This window comes from Erigeron canadensis, chromosome 3 (assembly GCF_010389155.1).
Source record: "Erigeron canadensis isolate Cc75 chromosome 3, C_canadensis_v1, whole genome shotgun sequence".
Classification (NCBI taxonomy): Eukaryota; Viridiplantae; Streptophyta; class Magnoliopsida; order Asterales; family Asteraceae; genus Erigeron; species Erigeron canadensis.
Genome location: NC_057763.1, coordinates 42,983,787 through 42,991,703, shown reverse-complemented (window position 1 = coordinate 42,991,703; position 7,917 = coordinate 42,983,787). Strand labels below are relative to the sequence as shown.

General features: G+C 36.7%; 1 pseudogene; it reads left to right on the top strand.

The window, feature by feature from the left end:
• The first annotated feature begins 1,322 nt into the window (after window positions 1-1,322).
• On the top strand, window positions 1,323-7,917 carry LOC122592175 (annotated as a pseudogene).

Below are 7,917 nucleotides of genomic sequence, written 5' to 3'. Positions count from 1 at the left end.
GTAACTAAAAAAATACATTATTTATTCGTTTGAAAATATTATATTTTTAACAGATTTTATGTGACAAGTAATTGTTTAGCATTGCAACTCATAGGTGTAATTTAATTTGCATACAAAATGTTATAAAAGGTTTTTTATGGCGCCTCTCTTTGATACAGTGGGTAACCGACCAACCGCAGGTTAGTATTACTAAAAAAAAAGGGGGTAATGGAGGGAATCTTAGACCCGGTACCATAATTAGATACCCATCGACTCACCCCGTATGAGCCATATGATGCCGGTACAGTACCTCCATCCTAATCCCCACATGATCTGGGCACCCCGAAGGATCGAACCCACGTATTTAAACTTTACATATGAGTCTAGGTTTCATTAGTAATGAATACCTTAAAAGAATTATTTTTTGCCCCAAGTAGGGATCGAACCTGTGACCTTAAGGTCACCAAGTATTTGTCTTACCACTAGACTAATTCCTTGTTGGTAGTATTACTAGTATTATATGCATTTTTACTTAGAGGAAAAGGCCCATATTTGATCTTTTGGACCAGATATGCAAATTAGTTTTTTTAAAATCAGGCCCAAAGTTTAGTTTCATGAAATTGAGGGTGTTTGTGCAAAAAGTAACAAACGAATTGAATAAGCATTATGTAGAGACTAGAGAGTATTAAATATTTAAATCTACAAATTGCACTGTTAACCTTCTGTTTTGGTTCACTAGTTACAAAAAGTTAATGCCGTTAATAGCCTAAATGAAGGTTTGGATCCAGGGAGTCTTTGGTTAGAGTTTTCAGGGTTAAGGTGTACTCTTATTAATTGTCGTGTCTTTAAGCGAATACATAGGAAGTTTTTTTTCTAACTAGGTATTGGGTGAGAGGACTCTCTATCATGAACCCAGTTAAAACAATACAGTCTAGATCTTCAGTTGTGATATTCGATCTGCACCTTTCACAAAAATGTTGAAAAAAGTTACAGTATTTTTTTAACGAAAAAGTGAAAAACTCAAGCATGATATATAAAATGTATCGTTTTCAATTCTGTATTTTTGTAAATTTTATTTGCTTAATACGCTTAAAAGAAAAATACCAGCAATTTTAGGTAGTCAAATATGAATCATATGTTTATCCTAATTACTTATCAAATTAAGTTTAAAACATCTTCAAACACAAAAAGTTAACTAGAGATTTGAACCAAGACCACATGTCCACCACACACAAACTTTTGTATCTTTGTAAAGTGTTTGACTCGTTTACGAACATTAGATTTTATTATTGTATTATTTAGTGGCAACAAACACCTTAATCTTTATCTTCACCAAATCCACAATGGAGGCAATGTCAACCACTGTTCCATCATCCATCAATGTTCCAAAACTACACCACAACAAAAACCATCATGTTAACCATCTCAAACCACCCATTCTCCACCATCACAACCTCCACAAAATCTCAAAAACCACCACCGTAAACCACCACCACACTTCGATATCAACCAAACCAACTAATAACTTCACTCAACAAAAACTTTCATCTAGTACTTTTAAGCCAACAACCCCATATTCTATTCAAACTCACCGTAACGTAGCAACTGGCTACGCGGCTGCACTAATAGACGTGGCATTATGTAGTAACATGTTACATGCTATTCATAAAGATGTGAAAAGATTGTTGAAGTGGTTGCAAGTTAATGAGATGTTGAAAGGTGTGATGAATGATGCTACTTTGGATGAGGGTGTGAAAGGTAGAGTGATTATGGAGGTGACCGAAAAGGCGAAACTACGAAAGCAAGTTGTGGCAATGGTTAAGATGTTGGTTGCCAAAAATAAGACTAGATTGATTGAACAAGTGATGGTTGAGTTTGAAAGGATCTATTTTGAGCTCAATACCAGTAGCAATCAAGGATGATGGCTGTTTAATCATCCATATTCTTAAAGTTGTTACAATTGATTATGATTGTATGTCTATGATCAAATAATGTGTTACTACATGACCTATGAATTATTTGGTTTTGGCAAACATTAATATTGTTATTGTTGTGTGTTTTATGGTTTAAAGCATGTTTGACCTGTTTGATATTTGCATCTGACTTTTAAGAAACGCAATTGTTGGGGTAACTTGAGGTAATCCTAATCCAAAAGTATAGAGTTATTATATAACTTGAGGTAATCCTTTTTGATAAGTGTATAAAGTTATTATGAGTGTGAGTTTAATGCTCCATATTACTTTCTTGATTGTAGTTGAACCTGTTCATCGCTATTATTTATTGCGAAATTATATAATATCCAATATCTCGATAGGTGATGATGGCAAAAGAATAGGATTTGAAAGTCTAACGGTGTTAGTTTGTTAGTCTCATTTTCTTATATTTTACTTGTGTTATTGTAATGTGCTAGCTACACGTTTAAGTTTGAATAAGGAATTTCTTAAGACTACTCTTATTCAAAGTTTTGGTTACAAAACAATGAAACATCAATATAACCATTAATCAATACCTCATAATTTTTTTTTTTTGAAAGGTGAATTTCGCTTGAAACTTCGTGTCGCGACCTGACAGCGAGAGATCTATCATACGTTGTCTTAACCGGTTCCGCGCTAAAGAGCTCTCTCGAAGTAAAATACCCATTTCAAATATCCAATAGGGGAAAACCCCCTACTAATCCGCCTGAAAGCACTACGATTAATATGGGAAAACCCTGTCCGGCCCTGAGACTTGAACATGTAATTACCTTGTATATAATGGGGTATCAACACTAGAAACCTGGTTTGGATTTTATGGAGCTATCAATCTAGCTCTATTCTCTAGTCACTAGATTTTATGAACAACTGCTAATGCTTACCATGGAACATATAGAAGTAGCTAGGAGATCATTTATTACTTACTCTTTTCCATAGTTTATTATATTTTTTCTCCGTCTGCATTTGTTTTGGGTTGTCCTTTCAATTGATGAAAATCAGATTGAATCAAATAATTGAAGCATAGAAAACGATTTTGCAAGTTTATTTACAAACATTTGTGTTAACACCATGTTCTTTATCAACTATGTGATCGTGTGTGGCTATCATAATCCCATAATGTTTACAAACTCTATATTTTTCAACTACTATTTTTATTAGGGACGAAGTTAATTTGGGGGCAATGCGGACAACTACCCCCATCTCATTTTGATAATGTAACTTTTTTTTAATTTTAAAGGTTTATTACTTTATTTGGAAATTCCACGTACAAAGAAAAAAGTAAATATAGTGAATACACACACAAACGTAAGGCTAATGTTTAAAATTTATCCCCTCAAGATAGATATTCTAGCAATGTCTCTTATTTTTATGTATTTGTTTAACTTTAAAGATAATTATTGGAAACCCCAAACTAGTTTAATTTAATATTTTCAGGTTTGTTAGTACTTGGTATAATGAAAACTGTTCGGCGATCCTAAAATGAAAATTCTAGCTCTGTCACTGTTTATAACCTACTTCGAACGAACCATTTGTTATTAGAATGTTCTTTGATCTTAGATCTGGGTTCGAATCTCAAAAAGGGGAGAAGGAGTGCTTATATATTGTGACTTTGTGTTGGAATATGATTGAGTGGTACCACTAGTGGCATGATGATCTCTAGTTGTCCGTCAGTGATTCAAATCAGTGGTTAATAAATAATCTAATTTTGGATGCAAAATGGTTGGCTCTAATCTTATACTCCATCCGTCCCATTTTAGTTGTATATTGTTGACTTTTAAAGTCTTTTTGTTTAAATTTTTGCCGTAAATATTTTTGTTTATATTATATAATACTTTATGTAAGTTATATCATTGAAAAGTTCGTTTAAAATCAAATTTATTTATATAAGTGTTGTAGAATATAAAAAAAAATATTTGCAAAGTTGAGACAAAAAGACTTTTGAAAGTCAACAGTGGATAACTAAAATGAGATCGGGGGAGTATACGCTATCACGTAGCAAGCCATTACACTATTTCATATCGGAGGCTTACAACGAGAAGGTCTTCAAAGTTTAATTAGTTCATTACTCTAGACCCCATATTTTGAAGATTATGTTTTTGAGATCTTTTAGGAATAGAAAAGAAAAGAATGTAAGAGATTATAAAATAAGTTGTGTTTTATTTTAATGATGGAATAAGAGGATTTAATTTTGTTTAAAAAAATTTGTCAAGAAACTTTGACTTCCAAATTTTTTTCTTCCTTTATAAACTAAAAAAAACTTGAGAACACTATCAAGCTACTTAGAGGTCCGATAGAAAAATAAATTCTATGAGCCCAATATCCTCTTGAACCAAACAACCAACAACTCCGTTACTTCCAACTGACTGCCTTTGCTTGACACCAGGCTCCAGTCATCTTTCTGCTGGAAGGTCACGGCGCCGATTATTTGCTTCATAAACACTATTTTATGGTGTTCTTTTTTTCTTTGTTTATGTTATCCTAGCCCTGTAATTTATGTTCTTCAAACCAATAGTCCAATATTTACTACTCTTGAATGATTGCTTGTTTGCTAAACCTTAAAGGTCATATTTTCACTGAGGTATTTTAGCATACACTTGGCAGGCATCCTCTTTTCTTAACACCATTGCGAAATTAGTATCATGTTATCACTGTTTATAGATACCACTGCTTTAATTCACCATCAAGGAGTTGCATTAGCTTAGTTATATAAAGGAAGATAATGAGGGTTTCTTGAATTCCAAATGCAGCTGACAAAATCCGTTTTTATATACGTCACTACTCCACAAACAACAACGACACTTCTAGCATAGATCCGTTTGTCGCCCACCCTTCGCACCACCATTTATCGGCTATCCAATCCAAATCCCAACTCCTCAAATCCTACACGGTAACGCCCCCGATCAAACCTTGGCCACAAAATCTATGGCCCAAACCCCTTGTGGCCATGATCCCCCGCCAACAAAACCTCGACCTTGCCCTTCGAATCTTTTACCACGCCGGAAACTACCATTCCGACTTTGAACATAATTACGAGACCTATCATTCCATCATTCATAAGCTTTCTCGTGCTCGTGCCTTTGAACCGGTTGAAACCATTCTTTCCCAGTTACAAAAGTCGGGTATCAAGTGTGGAGAGAATCTTTTCATTGATGTCTTACGTAGTTATGGCCTTGTCAGCCATCCTAAAGACTTTTTACGAATACTCTTGCGGATTGAAGACTTTGGTGTGACAAAATCTGTACGGTCTTTGAACACCCTTTTAAATGTTTTGATTCAGAATAGAAAATACAAGCTGGTTCATGCTTTGTTCAAAAGCAGTAAAGAAAAGTTCAATATCGTCCCAAATGTGTTCACTTGTAACATTCATTTGAAAGCGTTTTATAACAACGGTGACATAGAAGGCGCCCATAAGGTTTTAGATGAAATGCCAACGATGGGAATGGTGCCAAATCTTGTGAGTTATACCACTGTGTTGGGAGGTTACGTTTCGAAAGGGGATATGGTCGGTGCAAAAAAGATGTTTGGTTAAATTTTTGATAGAGGGTGGATTCCTGATGCGATGACTTACACGATTTTGATGGATGGGTTTTGTAAGCAAGGGAGATTCGTTGATGCAGTGAAAGTGATGGACAAGATGGAGGATAATAAAGTTGAGCCTAATGAAAGCTTTGAATTTGCTAGATAATATGTTTGAGAAGAAATACATGCCAACTTCTGCGCTTTGTTGTAGATTGATCGATGCTTTATGTGAGGATGGGAAGGTCGAGGATGCATGTGAGCTTTGGAAGAAGCTTTCTAGGAAGAACTGTACTCCTGACAATTCAATATCAAGTACACTTATACACTGGTTGTGTAAAGAAGGGAAGATTGGGCAAGCTAGGAAGCTGTTTGGTGAGTTTGAAAGGAGTTCAACTCCTAGAGTATTAACATATAGTACGCTAATTGCAGGGATGTGTGAGACGGGAGAGTTGTGTAAGGCTGGTGATGAATCAAAGAACCGTGCGGTCCTCCGATCCAACAAGGTGAGGGTTTTTAACCAATTCGTTGGCGATTCCCTATCGGTGTAAAGCTTGGTGAAGCTTAACACCACAAGATCGGATGTATTTGTGTGGGCGATGGAGTCGAATCCGTAGAGGAGACGACCACTTTTGGTGATCGGATGATCGGGTGAATCAGGTTTCGTATCTCGTAGAGAGAATATGATACCTAATCGTGAGGGGATACCTCTATTTATAGGACTAACTTATCTTGGGGGATAAGTTAGGGTTTTAGGGGGATACCCTCGTGTTATGTGGGTACAAGATATGGTATGACATGTTTATGGGATTTACATGCCATATTATAGATATATTATAATAAAAGATAAGGAAACTTACATTTGCTTTAGGAGGAAGATAATAAGAGATTTCCTCCATATTTGGCGGACCTCCGTTCTGACGGATGAGCTCCGTTCCTGACGGAGGTGAGCTCCGTAACTCTGGTAGATTTACCCCCGAAGATAGAGCTCCGAAGGGGTATATCATCAAGCCCCCCAGTCTGATGGGAGATTCTATCTGCAGAAGATCGCATTAGACTACTAAAAATAAACAAATAAAAGCTTACCTTCGAAGATCAGAAACTCTCCTCCAATTTACGGATGTTGAGGTTGTTTTTCCTTTGCAAGACTATCCTATAATATGCACAAGGTCTGCCTTGTCGCCGAGACTCCGTATGTGAAAATTAGTACAAGACGTGTTCTTATTGATCCTTCTGTCGCCAAGGTTTACCGATTCATTGGCGATTCCCTATCAGTGTAAAGCTTGGTGAAGCTTAATGCCACAAGATCGGAGGTTAATTTGTTCATGATTACTATCACAGCACATGCCTTGTTGATCGTTGGGTCGCAAAGAATCGTCTTGCGATAATTCACACAAGACTTCGTCCAGGACGAGGCTTCACCGGTGACATATACACTAGGTTTTATCTTAATCGGCATCGTTGGATTTCATGGACGTTAATTGTTGAAGATCTAACTCGGCGGTAGAGACGGGAACATATAATGTACGGTCCCACGGATGGCGCCAATTTGATGAATCAAAGAACCGTACGGTCCTCCGATCCAACAAAGTGAGGGTTTTTAACCGATTCGTTGGCGATTCCCTATCGGTGTAAAGCTTGGTGAAGCTTAACGCCACAAGATTGGATGTATTTGTGTGGGCGATTGAGTTGAATCCGTAGAGGAAACGGCCACCTTTGGTGATCGGATGATCGGGTGAATGAGGTTTCGTATCTCATAGAGAGAATATGATACCTATTCGTGAGGGGATACCTCTATTTATAGGACTAACTTATCTTGGGGGATAAGTTAGGGTTTTAGGGGGATACCCTCGTGTTATGTGGGTACAAGATATGGTATGACATGTTTATGGGATTTACATGCCATATTATAGATATATTATAATAAAAGATAAGGAAACTTACCTTTGCTTTAGGAGGAAGATAATAAGAAATTTCCTCCATATTTGGCGGACATCCGTTCTGACGGATGAGCTCCATTCCTGACAGAGGTGAGCTCCGTAATTCTGGCAGATTTACCTCCGGAGATAGAGCTCCGAAGGGGTATATCATGAGCTGGTAGGTTGTGGGATGATATGGTGGAGAAGGGATGTGTTCCGAATGCATTTACGTGTAGCATGTTGATTAAAGGGTTTTGCAAAGGTGGTAATGCAAAAGAAGGGATCAAGATTTTGGAGGAGATGTTGGATAGCGGTGTTTGTCAAACAAATATACGTATTCAATTTTACTTTTGGGACTTTGTGAATCAGGGGATGAAGCAAAAGTAGTTAAGGTACTTGATATGGCTCGTTCTAGTGGACACATAATTGATGGAGATGTTTTGCAGGTTCTTGTAACCAAATTTGGTAGTTCTCTTAGTAAGAAGGGAGATGTTATTGTTGAATCAATGTCTGTAACGGATGTCGCTTAG